Source organism: Macaca mulatta, chromosome 20 (genome assembly GCF_049350105.2).
Source record: "Macaca mulatta isolate MMU2019108-1 chromosome 20, T2T-MMU8v2.0, whole genome shotgun sequence".
Lineage (NCBI taxonomy): Eukaryota > Metazoa > Chordata > Mammalia > Primates > Cercopithecidae > Macaca > Macaca mulatta.
In genome coordinates this window covers 75,904,827-75,922,054 of record NC_133425.1, presented here as the reverse complement: position 1 = coordinate 75,922,054, position 17,228 = coordinate 75,904,827, and the positions used below count along the sequence as shown (strand labels likewise).

The following is a 17,228-nucleotide window of genomic DNA, read 5'->3' as shown; positions in this document are numbered from 1 at the left end:
GGGGAACAAAACAAAAATGAATTTATATCCAAATACATCATAATCAAAATGCTAAAATCTGAAGACAAAGAAAAAGTTTGAAAGCAGTCAGAGAAAAATGAAGTATATTTATAGAGAAAAGATTTTGATTTATACAGGAATGATTCCTGGTCATAAACCTTGGAGGGGAACTATCTGTTTAAAGAGCTGAGAGAAAATATTGTCGACCCAATTTTCTATATACAGCAAAAATACCCTTCAGTAATAAAGGGAGAAATAAAGACTTTTTTTTTTTCTTTTTTTTCTTTTTGTCGGAGTCTCGCTGTCGCCCAGGCTGGAGTGCAGTGGCGTGATCTTGGCTCACTGCAGGCTCCGCCTCCCGTGTTCACACCATTTTCCTGCCTCAGCCTCCCAAGTAGCTGGGACTACAGGCGCCTGCCACCATGCCCGGCTAATTTTTTTGGTATTTTTAGTAGAGACGGGGTGTCACCGTGTTAGCCAGGATGGTCTCAATCTCCTGAGCTCATGATCCACCCGCCTCAGCCTCCCAAAGTGCTGGGATTACAGATGTGAGCCACCATGCCCGGCCAAGACATTCTTAGATGAAGGAAAATTTAGTGCCAGCAAACATGCACTAAAAAAAGGTTAAATGAAGTTCTTAAGACAGAAGTGAAATGATGGGAGAGGGAAACATGCAACATCAGAAATGAAGGAAGAAGAAACTAAAAATATCTGGGTAACTATAATAGACTAGGGGTCAGCAAACTATAGCCCACGTGCCAAATTCAGCTCACCATCTATTTTGATTAATAGAATTTCATTGAAACACAGTTGTGCTCATTTGGCTATGTGTTGTCTTTGGCTGTTTTCACTCTATAAGCACAGAGTTGAATAGTTGTGGCTGACACTGTATGGTCTGCAAAGCCTAAAATATTTACTATCTGGCCCTCAGCAGAAAAAGTTTGCTGAATCCTGTAATAGACTGTTACTTGCTTGAATTCTTTAAAATGTGGTTGATGGTTGCCAAAGATTATAGCATTGTTTAGGGTTTTGAAAGTATGTAAATGTAATATGTTAGGTAACTACAAAGTAAAGGGAGGTTAAAGAGACCAATCTGAGAGTAAGTTTCCTACATTTCAATTGAAGTGGTCAGGTATTGGTTCTAAGTATATTGTGGAAAATGAACTATATAATCTCTTGGGCAACCAATAAGAAAAATTACAAACTGATATAGTAAAAAGGCAAAGTAGATAAATTATCATATGAAAAATTGTTTGGGCAACCCAAAAGGGAAAAGGGCAAACAGTGGAATGGTAAATAGATGGAACAATCAAATCCTGATACATCAATAATTACATTATATATACATCACATAAGCAGACTCATTAAAAGAGGTTGTCAGAATGAATTAAGAAACCAAAAATGATCAGTGATTTCTGTTTCTGTAAAGATGATGTAGACATGCTTCTCCCTATTCTTTCCCCTGATTATACCTAATAACTCTGGAGATTATATATACAAACAGAAGAGATTGAGATAGCCAGACAGATTGGCCAGGGACATTGGGATCGAAGGAATGACATGCTTATAAGTTACTTGAGTTTTCTTTTTGTCATATATCCTAGGCTGGGATATCTTGCACAAGGAACTGGAAGCCCAGAAATGTCAACAGGCACAGAAATTTTTAAAAAGTCCCAACAAAAGCCTACCTTTTCTAGCCAAAGGATCAACATACGTCCAGCCTAAAAAGATGGAAACTCTCAGAAAACAACCACTCTACTCCATCCAAACACCATACCAAAAAACCATCAATGCCCAAGAGGAGAATATAGATTTCCACTCTCATATTGCCATAATTCCCTCCATCCTCTGACATATCCTTTTCAAGTGCCCAGAGAACACATACAAGATAGGCTGCATCCTGGACTGTAAGACAAACCTTAACAAATTTAAAAGAATAGAAATTATACAGAGTGTTTTCTCAGACTACAGTGGATTCAAGATAGAAATCAATAACAGAAAGATAATGGGAATATCTGCAAACACCTGAAAACTAACCAACACATTTCCAAATAATTCTAGTTTAAAGAGGAGGTCTCAAGAGAAATTTTGTAAATACAATGAACTGAAAGACAATGACATAAGATGTATTAAATCTGTGGAACTCAAAGCAGTTATGAGAGGGAAAATTATAGCACTACATGCTCTCATTAGAAAAAATGGAAAGTCTTAATCTGAACTCTCACTTCAAGAAACTTGGAAAAGAAGAGCAAAATAAATTGATTTCATATTTAAAAGTTCCCTGTATTTGGGTTCTCTAGAGGGACAAAACTAATAGGTTAGACATATATATAAAGGGGAGTTAAGAAGTATGGGGTCACATCATCCCAAGTTGAGATCCCACAACAGGCTGTTTGCAAGCTGAGGAGCAGGGGAGCCAATCCAAGTCCCAAAGCTGAAGAATTGGAGTCTGAAGTTCGAGGGCAAGAAGCATCCAGTGTGGGAGAAAGATGTAGGCCAGAAGACTAAACCAGTCTTGTCTTTCCACGCTCTTCTGCTTGCTTTTATTCTGGCCATGTTGGCAGCTGATTAGATGGTGCCCACCCAGATTGAGGGTGGGTCTGCCTCTCCCAGTCCACTGACTCAAATGTTAATATCCTTTGGCAACACCCTCACAGACATACCCAGGAGCAATACTTTGCACCCTTCAATCCAATCAAGTTGACACTCAATATTAACCATCTCAAGTCCACCCCTTGTCAACTTCAACCCATACACGTCTCCTAAAATCATACATAATCTTCAAATAAAGACAGTAATAAGGTCACAATTATGCCTAACACAATGCAGCTATCCTTTGATGGGAAATGCATCAATCCCCAACCCAAATGCTATTACATAAAGTTAACAATACTTAAATGCTGATGCGAAGTCAGTAAATCTTATGTCACATGATAAAGGACAAAGAAAGGAAATAAAATGAGTACTAAGAAAATATCTTAGTACAAGTATATACATGCACAAACATGTTCTTAACAAAATAAGGAGAAAATACTCATGACAATTATGGTCCTCATTTCCACAACTGGTCACATGGTCATAGCTGGTATTGGCGACTAACAGACTAAAACATTCCCCAAAAGAAATCTCCACTAGGGACTCACTAAATAATTCCACCAAATATTTGAAGAAGAATTACCATTGTTTCTACACAATCTCTTTCAGAGAATAGAAGAAGGGGGATAACTTCCCAACTCATTTCATGATCTTATAAAGTTAGCATTACCCTGGTCTTCAAATCAGATAAAGACAGTACATGCACTGAAAAAGAAAGAAAAAGAAAAGTATGATGGTGAGAGTTTGAGAGTTCTTAGACTTGGCACCAAAAATACAATTCATAAAAGGAAAAATTAATACATTAGACTTTATCAAAGTTAAAACTTTTGCTCTTCAAGAGACCATATTAAGAGAATAATAGACAAGTTGCAGACTGGGAGCAAATATTTGCACATCATGTGTCTGACTAAGGACTACTATCTGTGATAATTAAGGAACTCTCAAAACTCAACAGTAAAATCAACAAAAACAGCAACTACAACAACAACGTGATCCAGTTCAAAATGGGCAAAAGACAGATAGAAACTTTCCATTGGAGAAGATATACAGATGGTAAATAAACACTCCAAAAGATACTCAGCATCGTTAGCCATTGGGGAAATGCCAGTTAAAATGGTGGGAGTGTTCTATAAATGTCAATTAAATTCTGTTGGTTGATGATATTGTTAAGTTCTCTATCTTTGGTGATATTTCTGTCTGTTTTTTCTATCAATTGTTGAGAGAGGGATGTTGAATTCTTCATCTATCATCGAGGATGTGTCCATTTCTTCTTTCAGTTCTGTCACTTTTTGCTTTAAATATTTTGCAACTCTATCTTTTTGTGCATACATTGCAGTTTTATTATGTGTGGTTTTCTTTGCATTTATCCTGTTTGGGGTTTTCTGTGTCTCTTGAAAAAATGTGACTTGATGTCTTTTTTCTGGGAAAATTCTCATGCTGTGTGTTGCCAGGTTCCAGTAATTAAAAACATGCTTTTATGAATGAATAAAGGCTATGAGTCTTTTCTAAGAGAGTCAGCTGAGATATGTTTACTTACCATGTTCTGCATGTATATTTTCATCTACAGAATTGTAAGTATGAAAACAATACAGAATAATTGTATACGCCGTTTCTCCTGTATTTGACACAAAATGATCACTACCTGGTTCTTATGCTCAGGATCCACGGATTATCATTTAATATATGCTGGGCCAGTTTTGCTCTAAGTTTTATTTCCTAATTGAAGTAAACATTGCTCAGGGTGAAGGCAGTGAAACGTCCTCCGACCTTTATAACCTAAGGATATTGGATAGTGGATAGTATGGCAGTCTGCTGCTCTTCTATAAACATTGATCTCTTATTTTTTGTTTCCTGAGCATAGTTTTCCAAGCACTTCCATGCGCTCTGTCTCAGTTGCCCTTATAATATCCCTTTGAATTTGTAGAGCTTGGCTCTGTTTTGCAGATGTTGTGTCTGAGGCAAAGAAACCAAATGATGGAATAAGGATCCAGAGTGGTGAATGTTATTTCACTCCATTCTGGAACTTTCCCCAGGATAGTTCTGCTTCTGTCTTGGAGTGCTTATTGTATATCCTCCAAGTTATCTAGATGGCTCTATGCTGTTCTTGTTCCAAAATATAGCCTGTCGTGGACACAATATGTGGTCGAGCAAGAAACAAGGCTGAGCTCCCTTGTCCTCCTTCTGTTTTGTTCTGCCAACTGCATACAAGAGAGAAGAGGACATTGTTACCTGATTGGCAAAAGGAAGGACTTGCATCTCCTTCCCAGGGAGGATGCTGCCTTGTAATGTCACACCAGACATTCCAGCATGATCTCTTTTGTAAATCTATTTGGTTGACTTCTTCTCTTGCAGCTGACTCAGAAATTGGGATGATTTCTCTGTGGATCCTATAAGGAGCCTGGAGATGGTGAAGAGAATGCCTTGACCATCAGGAGACAGCTTACCTTATTGAATCTTGATCACTTCTTCTGACCACTTTGGATATTAAAAGAACAAGGTAAGAGTGGGAGCAAAATAGTGGATGCTGAGGCCCATGCTTGGAAGGCAAATAAATGGAGACTATGAATAGAACATTAGAGTCCCTCCCAAGATAAAGCAGACTTATGTGGGACAGTCATTCCTTCAGCAATATTGATGGAATATTTGAGGCAGAATCATGGGGATGAAGGGAATACAACTATAAATAAGATAAAAATATCCGCTGCTTGCACAGTGCCTACAGCCTTGTGGGGGATACGGTTAAAAAACAAACAGTTGCAAAGCTGCACACCAAGTTTCCCAATAGGAGAAGTATAGGTTGCAATTGGTGCACATAGAAAGTCATTCTAACCCATTGTGAGGGGATCCTAGAAGGAATCCTGGACTAGTGCTATCTAAGCTGAGATCCAAAGGAGACTTGGATACTAGTTAGGTGAGTAGGTGTAGGGGTGAGACAGAGGGAAAAACAGGTGCAAGAAAGGTTTGATGTTTCAAAGAACTAAAGGTACTGCAGTTTGAGGTGATTTCAGTTATGACTTTAGCATACAGGATGGGGAAAAAACTTCTCTAGGCAAAACTTAGTATTATTTTGGTTAGCTGTACTCAAGTGCATTACCTGAAATTCAGAGCATGTGCATGAATGGACCTACTGCCTTCCTTTACTAGTGTGCTCAGGTAGGAACCCTGGCTTCATATATGAAGGCAAGAAAGTACAGGTTATTGCAGACTTCTGCATTTGATGCACTGACTGGCAAAATATGACTCAGCACCTCCGCCTCACTGAGGCAGACAACGCCTTCAAGTGGAATTGAAGATGAGCGGTACTTTTGTGCCTCACTAGCCCCCACTTGTATATGCAGTAAATGTGGTTTTGTTTTGTTTTGTTTTTGTTTTTGCCATTGGCTTGTGAAGCTGCAGTCAGCTGATGGTCAGCACAGTCTGCTGAAATTCTGAAACCAAATAATGTAAGGAGTGTTCTCATTTCTATGATGAACTGACTTGTTTTATCATCTAAATTTTAATCCAAGGTAGTTTCTGAGAAAAATTATAAAAGATGACAGAAGAGAGGATGAGAAACAATAAAAAAGAAAATTATTTTGTCATTTTTCTTTGAATTCCACCTCCAGAACGTTAGTTCAGCTTTGGCTAGTGGAAGGGAATTCGTAAGTGAATCTGTTGATATAAACGATATTAACGATGGAAAGTTAATTTCTTCTCAACATTTCTAACTACACTTTGGCAGTAGCTCAGGAACATAACTTTGAAGTGCTACCAAATGTGCAGTCGGCCTGGGCGCTCATGTGTTTGCGATCAAGACAGAATAAGGAGGTGCGTGTTAGAGAGAGGATGCCTGTGTCTCATGTAATGTCCCAGGACCTGGGCTGCTCCCATATTTGCCCAGTTTCATCTCCTATGCCTGGGGGAATATTGGCATCTTTTGCCAAAATGCATTGTGATTTTAAGGTTATTCAATTTAATTTAGCTGTTTTATAAATATTTCAAGATTTAATAATGTGCTCAATAGAATTAAAATGCTTTCAGTGACACAAGATGCTGAAATGGAGTAGCTACTGCTCTTTGTCTCTAAGTAAGAAGGCAAGTTTGGGGAAATGATCTGTGTTACTCCTCAAAGGCCTCTAGGTGGTGCTGCTGTGACAGCTATCGGCTAAACAGTTTTTTAGCACTTAACTTTCAAACCAAATATTTAACTTATTAAATGTCTTATACTTATGGTTAATTGCTAATATAATACTATTGATAATTTATACCATCACATTTACATTAGATTCTCCTAATAATGAGACTATATTCATAAATTACACAACAGAGTAGTTTTACGGGTTGGAATAAATATAGTTCTCTGGTTAGTATTTAATAAAGTCCAAAACTTTTAAGTGTGGCTGAATTTTTCCACATACATTAAAACTTACTGCATAATTAGCTTTTCCTTACGTCTACTTGCATTGGGTAAAATAGTACTTCGTACGCAGTAGGAGCCAAATCAATGTTTATGAAAGGAGTTAATTTTTTATTGAGTTTCCCTTTCTACCATTCATTGAAGATGAGATAACCACTGGATTAAGTTTTTCAAAACCCTAGTCAGACATTGCTGCTTATCTTGGCTAATGACAACAATGGGAGGCCATTTTTTCTCTATTTCTGAAAATGTACTGAAGAATATATATAAAATCACTTCTTTATTTTAAAAGCAAATTGGTTTTTGAGGTTGGTTCTATTGAAATGCAAGAATAGTGTGAATAAGTGTGTTTGATAATTGCTCAAATCTTAATCAAGATTTTATTAAAATCAATATTTGATAGGCTGCTCAATTTAATTAAATTAAACCACAGAGAAATGAGGAATAAATGAGCTTGAAAATCAATCACAGGATGAGGTATGTTCCTTTTTGTTAGTTTAGTATATGAAATGTTGGGTTAAGCAATTGCTGACCATGAGAGAAACAAACAAAATCACTGCTTCGCCTTATACAATATGAACCCACATTTTGTGCCAGGCACTGTGCTAAACACAGTCTACATGTGTCTTAATTAATTTTGAAACAAAATCCCTTGAGGTTGGTCTCCTCTGTTTATGATTCAGGCCCAGGTGTGAGCCAGGATGGCTGTTCCAGGTCATTCCATTGATAAATGGCAGAGTTAGCTGTAAATATAATGTCCAAGCCTTTCCTACTACCTCAAATTGTTCACAAACAGGAAGAAAAAGCTCAGTTTATGATTAAGTTTAGAGAAGGGCCTTGGTGGTAATTTTCTTCCTTAAAAAAGTTTAACTTTATAGGTAAGTAATTAGAGGGAGTGGGGAACCCAGATTAAAAACCGTGAGTGTTGACTTAGAAGCTCTGAGTCCCAAGATGGCAAAAAACAGGAGGGGGGTGGGAGCTGTTATTTTTCTGGATAGACATAGAATATAGTTATTCGCCGTATAATTTATGCTTATTGAGAGTGGCAGAGATTTATGGTTTTAGTAACAAAGTGTTTTAATTGGGATTAGCTAATGAAAAAGTGGCGGAACTAGCAAGGGAGGAGGTAGGAAAATGTGATTTGAGTTGAGGTGTTTCTTCTCATGGGATGCTAACAAAAGAGTTAGTGTTAATGCACCAGGGCAAGAATCATACTTTTAATTAGGCCTTCGGAGTTTGTGCTTGCATTCTTGGTTCTAAGGAGTCTTAGTCACCCAAAGAATCAACTTTAGGAAAGTAACGATATTCTTGATAAATACCACTGGCAATGAGAATGAAACTGCAGCTTCCTAAAAAAAAAAAAAAAAAAAAAAGAAAAAACAAATCTCCCTCATTTTTATTCACTGCTTCTTTGGTGGGATGGAAATTAGAAATCAACAACAATCACAACCACACAACTGTGCAGCTTTCCTACACTCCAGGCTAAGAAGAATTTCTCAAGCCACTGCTTCTGAAACTTTAGTCATTCATGTTTCATGTTTATAATTTTTGCTATCTCTCTGCACCTCTTATATTACTTAAAATTTTCATTAAAAATGGCTCATTAAAAAATTAAAATTAAGTACCTTTATTTTAGAAAGAATACGTCAGTGCGAAACTAGAGTCACTTGCCCTAAGAAGGGTATTTGTGAATAGAAACAGTGAAATCAAAACAGTGTTATTGAATTTTAACTTCAGGAAAGTGTCCAGAGGTCTTAAAGACATATTTTCACCACACTGAGACTTCTTCTTTGATCATAACTGAGCCATAAAAAAAGACTTGAAAGGGGAATAATTGTCTCATTATGTGAATCACTTTTTATCCAACAAAGTAGCTATATACCACCTAAAATTATGTTTTCTAATCAAAGCTTCATCCTCCAAACATACGTCTTTGTTTACTGGTCATAGGAATCTCTCACCCCTCACCTTTTTAACTCTCCAACTTCCAGCTTCCCCCAGTGGTATTTAAACCTTGCCTTCTACCCATCTAATTCCATTTACCTTATGTCTAAATGTTTAGAGAATCCTGTTAAGCAAACACATTGGAGATGGGAGCAGATTACAAAATGAGCTTCTATTGTTGGTTAACACAACTTTTCTTCATATATGCTGTTTGAGATCATGTTTTCTCTGTAAGATATACATTTTCAGCTGTAATAAAAGTATGTCTCTTTACTACTCCTGACCTTCATACACCCCCTTACCCTTCTTGAGGCAACAACCATTGGCTGTCATCCTGTTTCATATATTCTTCCAGAGATAGTTTGTGTATGTACAAGTCTACTTGAATCTATACGACTCTCCTGAAATTTCACACACATGGAAGCACACTCTACAAGTCATGCTGCACTTCATTTTTTTAAATGCAATATATTTTTTTAGTATATGGTTTCATATTAGTATATACAGCCCTAGTCTCTTCTTTTGAATACTGTATAGAGGTATTCTATGCATGTAACCAATTCCCCTTTGATGGACACTTGGTTATTACTCTTTCTTCTACAAACAATGCTGCAATATCCTTCTATAATTATCTTTGAGTCCATAATGACCATTAAGAAATAAATACATCTAGTGCTGAACGGTACTCACTGAAATAGATGGAATTCTAATTATTAGAATTGGAGAGGGCAGACACAATCGTATTTCATTCATAAGTACTGGTTTTCTCTTCATTTTTTTTTTCACCCATGATATAAATTTGTATTTTTTGTGGTGCCCTGCACATGACCAAACATCTCAATTTGCACATGAAGTTATAGGCTCTGAGTTATGTTTGTTACATTTGTCTTATACTATTAATTCTTCCTCCCCATTATCACTTTAGAAATTAGTTGTATAGTTTGGTGCTTAATTCCTATTCTAGTAGTGGATGAAAAGCTCCATGAGGCTGAAAAGGGACTATAGCTGTCTTGGGCACTGCTGTGTCTCTATCGCCTAGTGAGCATCTGATACACCGTAGTTCTTCAATAAATATTCATAGATGAAGGAATGAAAAACGTATGCATTAAATTTAGTTTGTTTGCTTGTTATGGACTAAATTTATCTCCTCACCCCCGTACCTATACTTTGAAGCTCAAACCCCCAATATGACTGGATTTTGAGAGAGGGGCTTTAAGGAAATAATAAAGGTTAAATGAGATCATATGGGTGGGGCTTTAATCCAACAGGACTGGTGTCCTTATAAAAAGGGGAAGAGATACAGAGATCTGTCTCTCTCCACCATATGAGGACACAGTGAGTAGGTGGCTATCTACAGGCTGAGAAGAGAGGCCTCGCCAGAAACCAACTTGCGAGCATCTTGATGTTGAACTTCTAGCCTCCAGAACTATGAGAAAATAAATTTCTGTTATTTAAGCTACCCAATCTGTGGTATTCTGCTATAGCAGCGCTAGCAGACTAATATACTACTAAATACTCCAAAAGGCTAATATAGGTATTGAGCAACTAAATGGATAAAATGTACATTACAAGTAGAAAAAAGTTAGCTCTCACCTTATACTCACTGGGCATTACTCATTGACTAAGGTTATTGCGGAGCTTAGGATGGCTTTGTGTTCTTTACGTTTTTTTTCTTTCACATTTGTTCCTGCATTTCTGGTGACAGAGATGCTGGCATCTAACCTATCCTCACAATTAAGCATCGTTGCACATAATATTTTGAAAGCCAGGCATCTAACTTCTTAATTCAGAGTAACTGCTGAAATATAGGGGCCATCTTTTTTTCTTAACTTCCATTTTAGGCTCAGGGGTACGTGTGCAGGATGTGCAGGTTTGTTATGTAGGTAAATGTGTGTTATGGGGGTTGGTTGTAAAGATTATTTCATCACCCAGGTTATAAGCCTTATATCCATTAGTTATTTTTCCTGCTTCTCTCCCTCCTCCCAACCTCCACCCTCTGACAGGCCCCAGCGTGTGTTGTTCCCCTCTATGTGGGGGACCACTCTTAGTATGGAAAGTTGACAACACAATCCTTTTGTAGATAGGGAATTTTATTTTGAGTGGGATGTGCTGGAGGGTTGCCTTTCTCCTGGTTTTGTTGGTGGTTTTAGCATTTAGTATGAGGGGCTCTCCTTCTAGCTACTTGTCATGGTGGGGAGATAGCCTTATTGATTGACAAGTCTTCTCATAGTATTATGGCAACATCCTGACTTCCTCTAGTTCATTCTTCATGTATTCATTCATTCGTCTACTTTCTCAAGATATGCTCATAAGGTGCCTCATTCTTGTAACTGCTGGAGATATGATGATGATGACACAGATTCTGTCTTCAAGAAGCCCATAAAAAAGTGGGAAAAAGATGTGACAGCAGATAAAGACCATGAGAAGGACTCTTTACACAAGGTATTTGCTTAGGTGTTGAAGGGCCTAGAAGAGAGAGTGACCAGTGTCCAAAACCCTTTGTGAATTGCATTCACATACAGCACCTGATTTGATTCTCAGAGTACCCAGATGGCTGTTTTTTGGTGGTTTTTTAAAAGTATGGTAAGACAAATGCCCCAGTTGCCAGCAACTTCTACTTCATCATGCTATAGGCTTCTGTGAATAGGAAAAATATACCACCATCAAGAAGCAATCAGCTTGCTTGTGTTTCAGAGGAACCACCCGTGGAAGAATGTCTTCTTGGATTAAAACTGGTATTGCCATGTTCCATTCTAGAATGTCCAAATGCCACTCTTCTGAAGATGTTTAGTTCAAGAGTTTCCATTTTCATATTAAGTTTCTATGTCCATACTTAGTGGGACGAAGATGGTGGTGTATGGATTTTCTCTCTTACAACATTTTTTTGTCCCTTATCTATACATCTTTTCCCTAAATATTCAGCAAGATTTGAAGTTGTAAAAAAATCCTAGACTTATCCAATTGTAGGAATGATAACTTGAATATTATTTTAAGAGCAAATACATGTACATTCCTAATGTTGCTTGAATGGGAATTATGAAGAAGAAGAAGAAGAAAAAGAAAAAAAAGAAAAACAAACCCATGAGAGTTTGGGTTGCTATTTCTGACCAAGTTGAAATTGTGAAATACCAGGAGTCCCATAGGAAATCTTATCTCACCGGAAGACAATCATGGTCCCTTGGCCAAAGAACGGGTATGCATTTTTGTGTAAATAAAACTTGCAGACCCAGACAGAGGGCTGGGCTACCTTGCAGCTTAGCCTGCCATTTATTATCATTCACAAGGTGGTGTTAGATGCTCAGCTTTAAAAAGAACTGACTTTTCAGCAGTATTTTTACCCTTGAGAGTATATAGAGAGAGCTCTGTGTTGTATATTAATCAGAGCTTTCACGGCTTGCTTTGAATGGTATTCGAAATGTGTCTGGAAGAATAGTGAATGAACTATGCCCAAAGTGTGCTCTATTATTTATTACTCAGGAGCCTTTCCATCTGAGACGTAGGCTGAAATTAAAGGCACCAAGTACCTGTCTTTACTAACTCAATGTTTTTCCAGTTTCCACTCCCTGTGTACTCACCCCACCTGCAAAGGATTCCAGGATTTGATGCCTCATAAGAGTCAGTCAGGTTTTTTTTTGAGACAGAGTCTCACTCTGTCACCCCGGCTGGAGTGCAGTGGTGCCATCTTGGCTCACTGCGAGTTCCACCTCCCAAGTTCACGCCATTCGCCTGCCTCAGCCTCCCGAGTAGCTGGGACTACAGGCGCCCATCACCACGACCAGCTAACTTTTTGTATTTTTAGTAGAGATGGGGTTTTACCGTGTTAGCCGGGATGGTCTCGATCTCTTGAGCTCGTGATCCGCCCACCTCGGCCTCCCAAAGTGCTGGGATTACAGGCGTGAGCCACCGCGCCCGGCCAGTTTAGGATTTTTTAACTAGTGAATGCTAATACACATGCCAACTACTGTGCTAGAGGCTGGGGCTTCTTTACTAAAAATACAAAAAATTAGCCGGGCATGGTGGCGGGCACCCATAGTCCCAGCTACTCAGGAGGCTGAGGCAGGAGAATGGCGTGAACCCAGGAGGCAGAGTTTGCAGTGAGCCGAGATGGCGCCACTGCACTCCAGCCTGGGTGACAGAGTGAGACTCCCTCTCAAAAAAAAAAAAAAAAAAAAAAAAAAAAAAAAAATCCTAAACTTCTACAATTGTAGGAAAGCTAACTGAAATTATCTTTCCAGTTATCAAGTAGTTATTAATATCTACTTGAAGGAGATAATGATTGAGATGTTTGCTTCCAAGCATGATTGCCGCACACCAGAAATTCCTGAAGAAATTGTTTTTAATGTCACTTGCTGGGATCTAACTCCAGAAATTCTGCCTCTGTGGATCTGCAGTAGGGAGTGGTTCTATGTATTTTTAAACACTACCCAGGTGATGGGATTTGGAAACTGTTGCTCTAGCCCAATAACTTTTTTTTCTTTTCTTTTGAAAATGTCTTCATTTATAAAAACCAAAAGCAAAATCAAAATAGGTGTTATATTCATGTGGTGGTATTTCCTGTGCTGGTCAGACCACAAAACACCGGTTTCCATTCAGGACACCATTTTCTAAAGGAACATCAGCAGGCTCAGGCTTTTCCAGAAAAGCTCAATGACATGAGCTTCTCTATTTGCTGAGAATTTTAGGCCAGAGGATTATGTGAACGTGGCAAGCAGCATGGTCTGCTTTCATGGTCTGGCTTCATGGTCTGGCTTAAACCCAGGAAGCCCCTGGGTAGGGTTTCTTTTGCTAACCTTCTGGGCAAAATGGACAGATATGAAAGGTGAAGTCATTTTGTGATTGAATGAATGTCTAGGGGCTGGTTAATGGATGCATGAGAGGGTGGTTTCTACTGGCAAGACCTGAATTCTTTCTTTAGTCCTGTCCTGGAAAAAAAAAATTCATTTTAGTTATTTGAATGGCTCTGTGGGAGACATATTTGTTAAGTCTATGGATTGCACATACCAAAGAGGAGTAACAAATGCATAGAAATGCAATTCTTTAGCAACTACTCAGTAGGCTAGATCAGAGGTTCTCACTCCTTTTAGACCCAACACCCTCTTTATATGAAATATTTTGAAGTGCCACTTTCATTATTGTGAACTGAATGTCTCAGCCACGTAGACATGTAATTTCCAACCTTTAATGTAAAGCCCTAAATGTAGTATAAAGGAGAAATAAAAGGCATTAAAAAATAATATCACACTAGGAAATATAATGACACACGACCGGTTCTGCCATAATACTTGTTTTGGAAATGCAAATTAATTACAGCACGACTGATAGAGGAAGGAACAAATAAACATTTCCGTTTGCTTGTGCATGATTTCTTCCATGAGAAGCACGAGGTGAACACAGGAAACTGCATCCAGCTGAGTCCACTTGCATACGGCTCAAACATCTTCTAGCAACTTCAGTTCTTTGCATGTGGTGAGCTGTACCCACCTACAACTGGTGTTACACCCTTTCTTCTCATTCATACAACTCTCCTTTCCACAGAAAGGTGCAACTTCTGAGTGACTCTCCACAGTAACTCACAAGCTGTACCTTTCCATTGCCCATAGATACACTAGCAAACTTTTGGTCTTTTTCAAGGTAAAGTACCGTGTGCATTGTGGTACTTATTTCTTAACCGTTTAACATCTGTAAAACTGTGCAACCATATTTATTTGTTTCTTTTCTCTAAATGCATCAATATTGAAGTGTTTGAGTGTTATGCCTCTAATTTCATTTCCCCATAAACACTGTTTTTTATCGCGTGATTTTGCATAGTGAAGTGATTTGTAGGAATGCATATATTATATTATATCAGAACTGATTGTAGTTAGATGCTTGCCTCTGATGTAATGAATTAGTTTCGATTTAAGAGAAGACAATATTCAACTGAATACTGTTGACACGTTTTCTTTATATTTGACATTTTGAAATACAAATTTAACAGGTATATTATTAATTACAAAAACTGCAATTACTTTTGCACCAACCTAATAGTACCTGTGCGTAGAATTATCTTAGTGGAGCAGCTCAAATGTGGATCAAAGCAGTTGAGCTACTTTGGTGACTCATATACCACCAGTGCCACTGTTGTAAATGTGTGATTTTCCTAAATGATGAATAACTTCTGAAGTTCTGAGCAAAACAAAGTATACCTTTCCCTTGATTTACACAGCAGTCGCTTTTCCTGGAGAATTCATTTACATTAGCCCCATGCAAAAAATACCTATATTTATAAGTAAAATGAAATCAGATTCTGGTCAGTTTTACGTATAGGTATAGGGATTGGCATGTGGGCGTGGGAAGTGAGACAGTTGTCTTATCGAGTATGCAATATCCAAGCCCCTGCTCACTAAATGCCATAGTGCCCCCCACCCCCGCTTATGTGATAACCCAAATTGCCCCCACAAATTTCCAGCATGTCCTCTGGCGAAACATTGGCCTGTAGCAATGGACTTATAAGCTACAATTAGGATCAACATACATTTCTTCACTTAAGAAAATAACTGCAGAAAACAATATGGAGAGAATGATTAAATGATTAAGCTCTAAAAAGGCTAAGAAGAGATCAGAGACTCTTGTGGACAGTAAATGAAGTATTAGTAGATAATTTTGAGAGACCTAATGTCTTCATTCTGATTGGAAGAAGTACAATAACTGGATCAGAGCTGTCTAATAGAAATACAATGTGAACACATATGTAATATTAATATTCTATAAGCAAATTAAAAAATAAGAAATAGGCAGACTGACTTGAATATATTTTATTTAAAACAACATACAGAAAATATCATTCTTTAGAGATGTAATCAATATAGAAAGTGTATTAATCAGATTCTTTTTTTTTTTTCTTCTTCACTAAGTCCTTCAGAATCTGGGAGTATTTTGCACTTACAGTATAGCTCACATAGCCAATGCGCAAGGGTTCTGTCTTGCACCTGGGCACGTCTTATTTGGTTATCACAGCACTTAAAAACTGAATTCTGTGCTCTCTGGGATGCTGCTGAGGGTGAGATGAGAAGTCCCAACTGAAACCGTCTTAAACAAGGAAAACATTTGTTCTCATACATAAATTAAAGTTAGGGTACGCTCTAGGACTGGTTGGTTCAGTGATTCGTGGCATCGTCAAGGACGCAAGTACCTTCCGTGTTTCCCTCCTGATTTTCTCAACGTGGGGCCTGCTCCTCTCAGGGTTGTAAGGTGGTGGCCAGTGGCAAGATGGCGGCTCATGCGTCCTGGTTTGTGTCCAATAGGAGGGATGAAGACATCTTTCCCTAAAATATGAACTATCCATTCTTTCAGTCATATTGGGCGAAAATGCCATGTCTTGACTGACTTACGCAAATCATCTGGGTCAGAATATTGCATCCTTTCTCATGATTGATGCAAGAATGGCTTTGGCTGGGCATTTTCTCTTCATTTACTCATCCTGAGGCGCACTATTTCTTGTTGTCTTATACTTGCTTTCTTTACCCAGTTACTCTACCTTTCTGTCCCTGGAAGTGTTTGAGTTTGTGGCTGCCTCTTACACACAGGCTCCAGTCATTGTTGACAGAGCCACACATGCAACATTGCATTTAATTTTGATGTGAGAGGATATAAGAGAATGAGAGGAGGTTTAAAGGAGACAGCTAAAGTGAAAAGGGAATTGACGTCATGTTGTATGAGGAATGTTGAAGGGAATGGCCCTGTAAACCTATGAGAAGTGGAGGGCTTGTGGGTGGGATAGAATATCCTCATCTTAGCGATGAGGGTATGTCTACTTGTAGCAGTTCTATGCTCCCATCAAATTAACTGCTTCAGCCGGGCGTGGTGGCTCATGCCTGTAATCCCAGCGCTTTGGGAGGTCCAGGCAGGCAAATCATTTGAGGTCAGGAGTTCGAGACCAGTCTGGCCAACATGGTGAAACCCCTCTCTACTAAAAATACCAAAATTAGCTGGGAGTGGTGGCGAGCGCCTGTAACTCCAGTTACTCAGGAGGCTGAGGCAGGAGAATTGCTGAACTTGGGAGGTGGAGGTTGCAGTCAGCTGACATGGCACCACTTCACTCCAGCCTGGGTGACAGAGCAAGACTCTGTCTCAAAAAAAAAAAAAAAAAAAAAAAAAAAATTAGTAGATTAGCTGTCTCTAATTTGTTCTGGATCTGGAAGCCAGATAATGAAACTTGTTAGAATAACAAATGGGCTGTAAATAAGAGGCTGAGGTGGTGTCCTATGAATAAAGTATTTACATATTAATTCTTGAAATGGGTTACCCCTTGCCC

The 17,228-nt window shown here is 38.4% G+C and overlaps 1 long non-coding RNA gene across 1 annotated transcript in view; it reads left to right on the top strand.

The window, feature by feature from the left end:
- Positions 1-17,228, top strand: part of LOC106995095 (uncharacterized) — a 397,441-nt gene that overhangs the window by 28,674 nt on the left and 351,539 nt on the right. Inside the window, exon 3 of the long non-coding RNA XR_013412222.1 lies at positions 4,948-5,092. This is a non-coding gene — a long non-coding RNA (uncharacterized LOC106995095). The remainder of the gene's footprint in view (positions 1-4,947; positions 5,093-17,228) is intronic.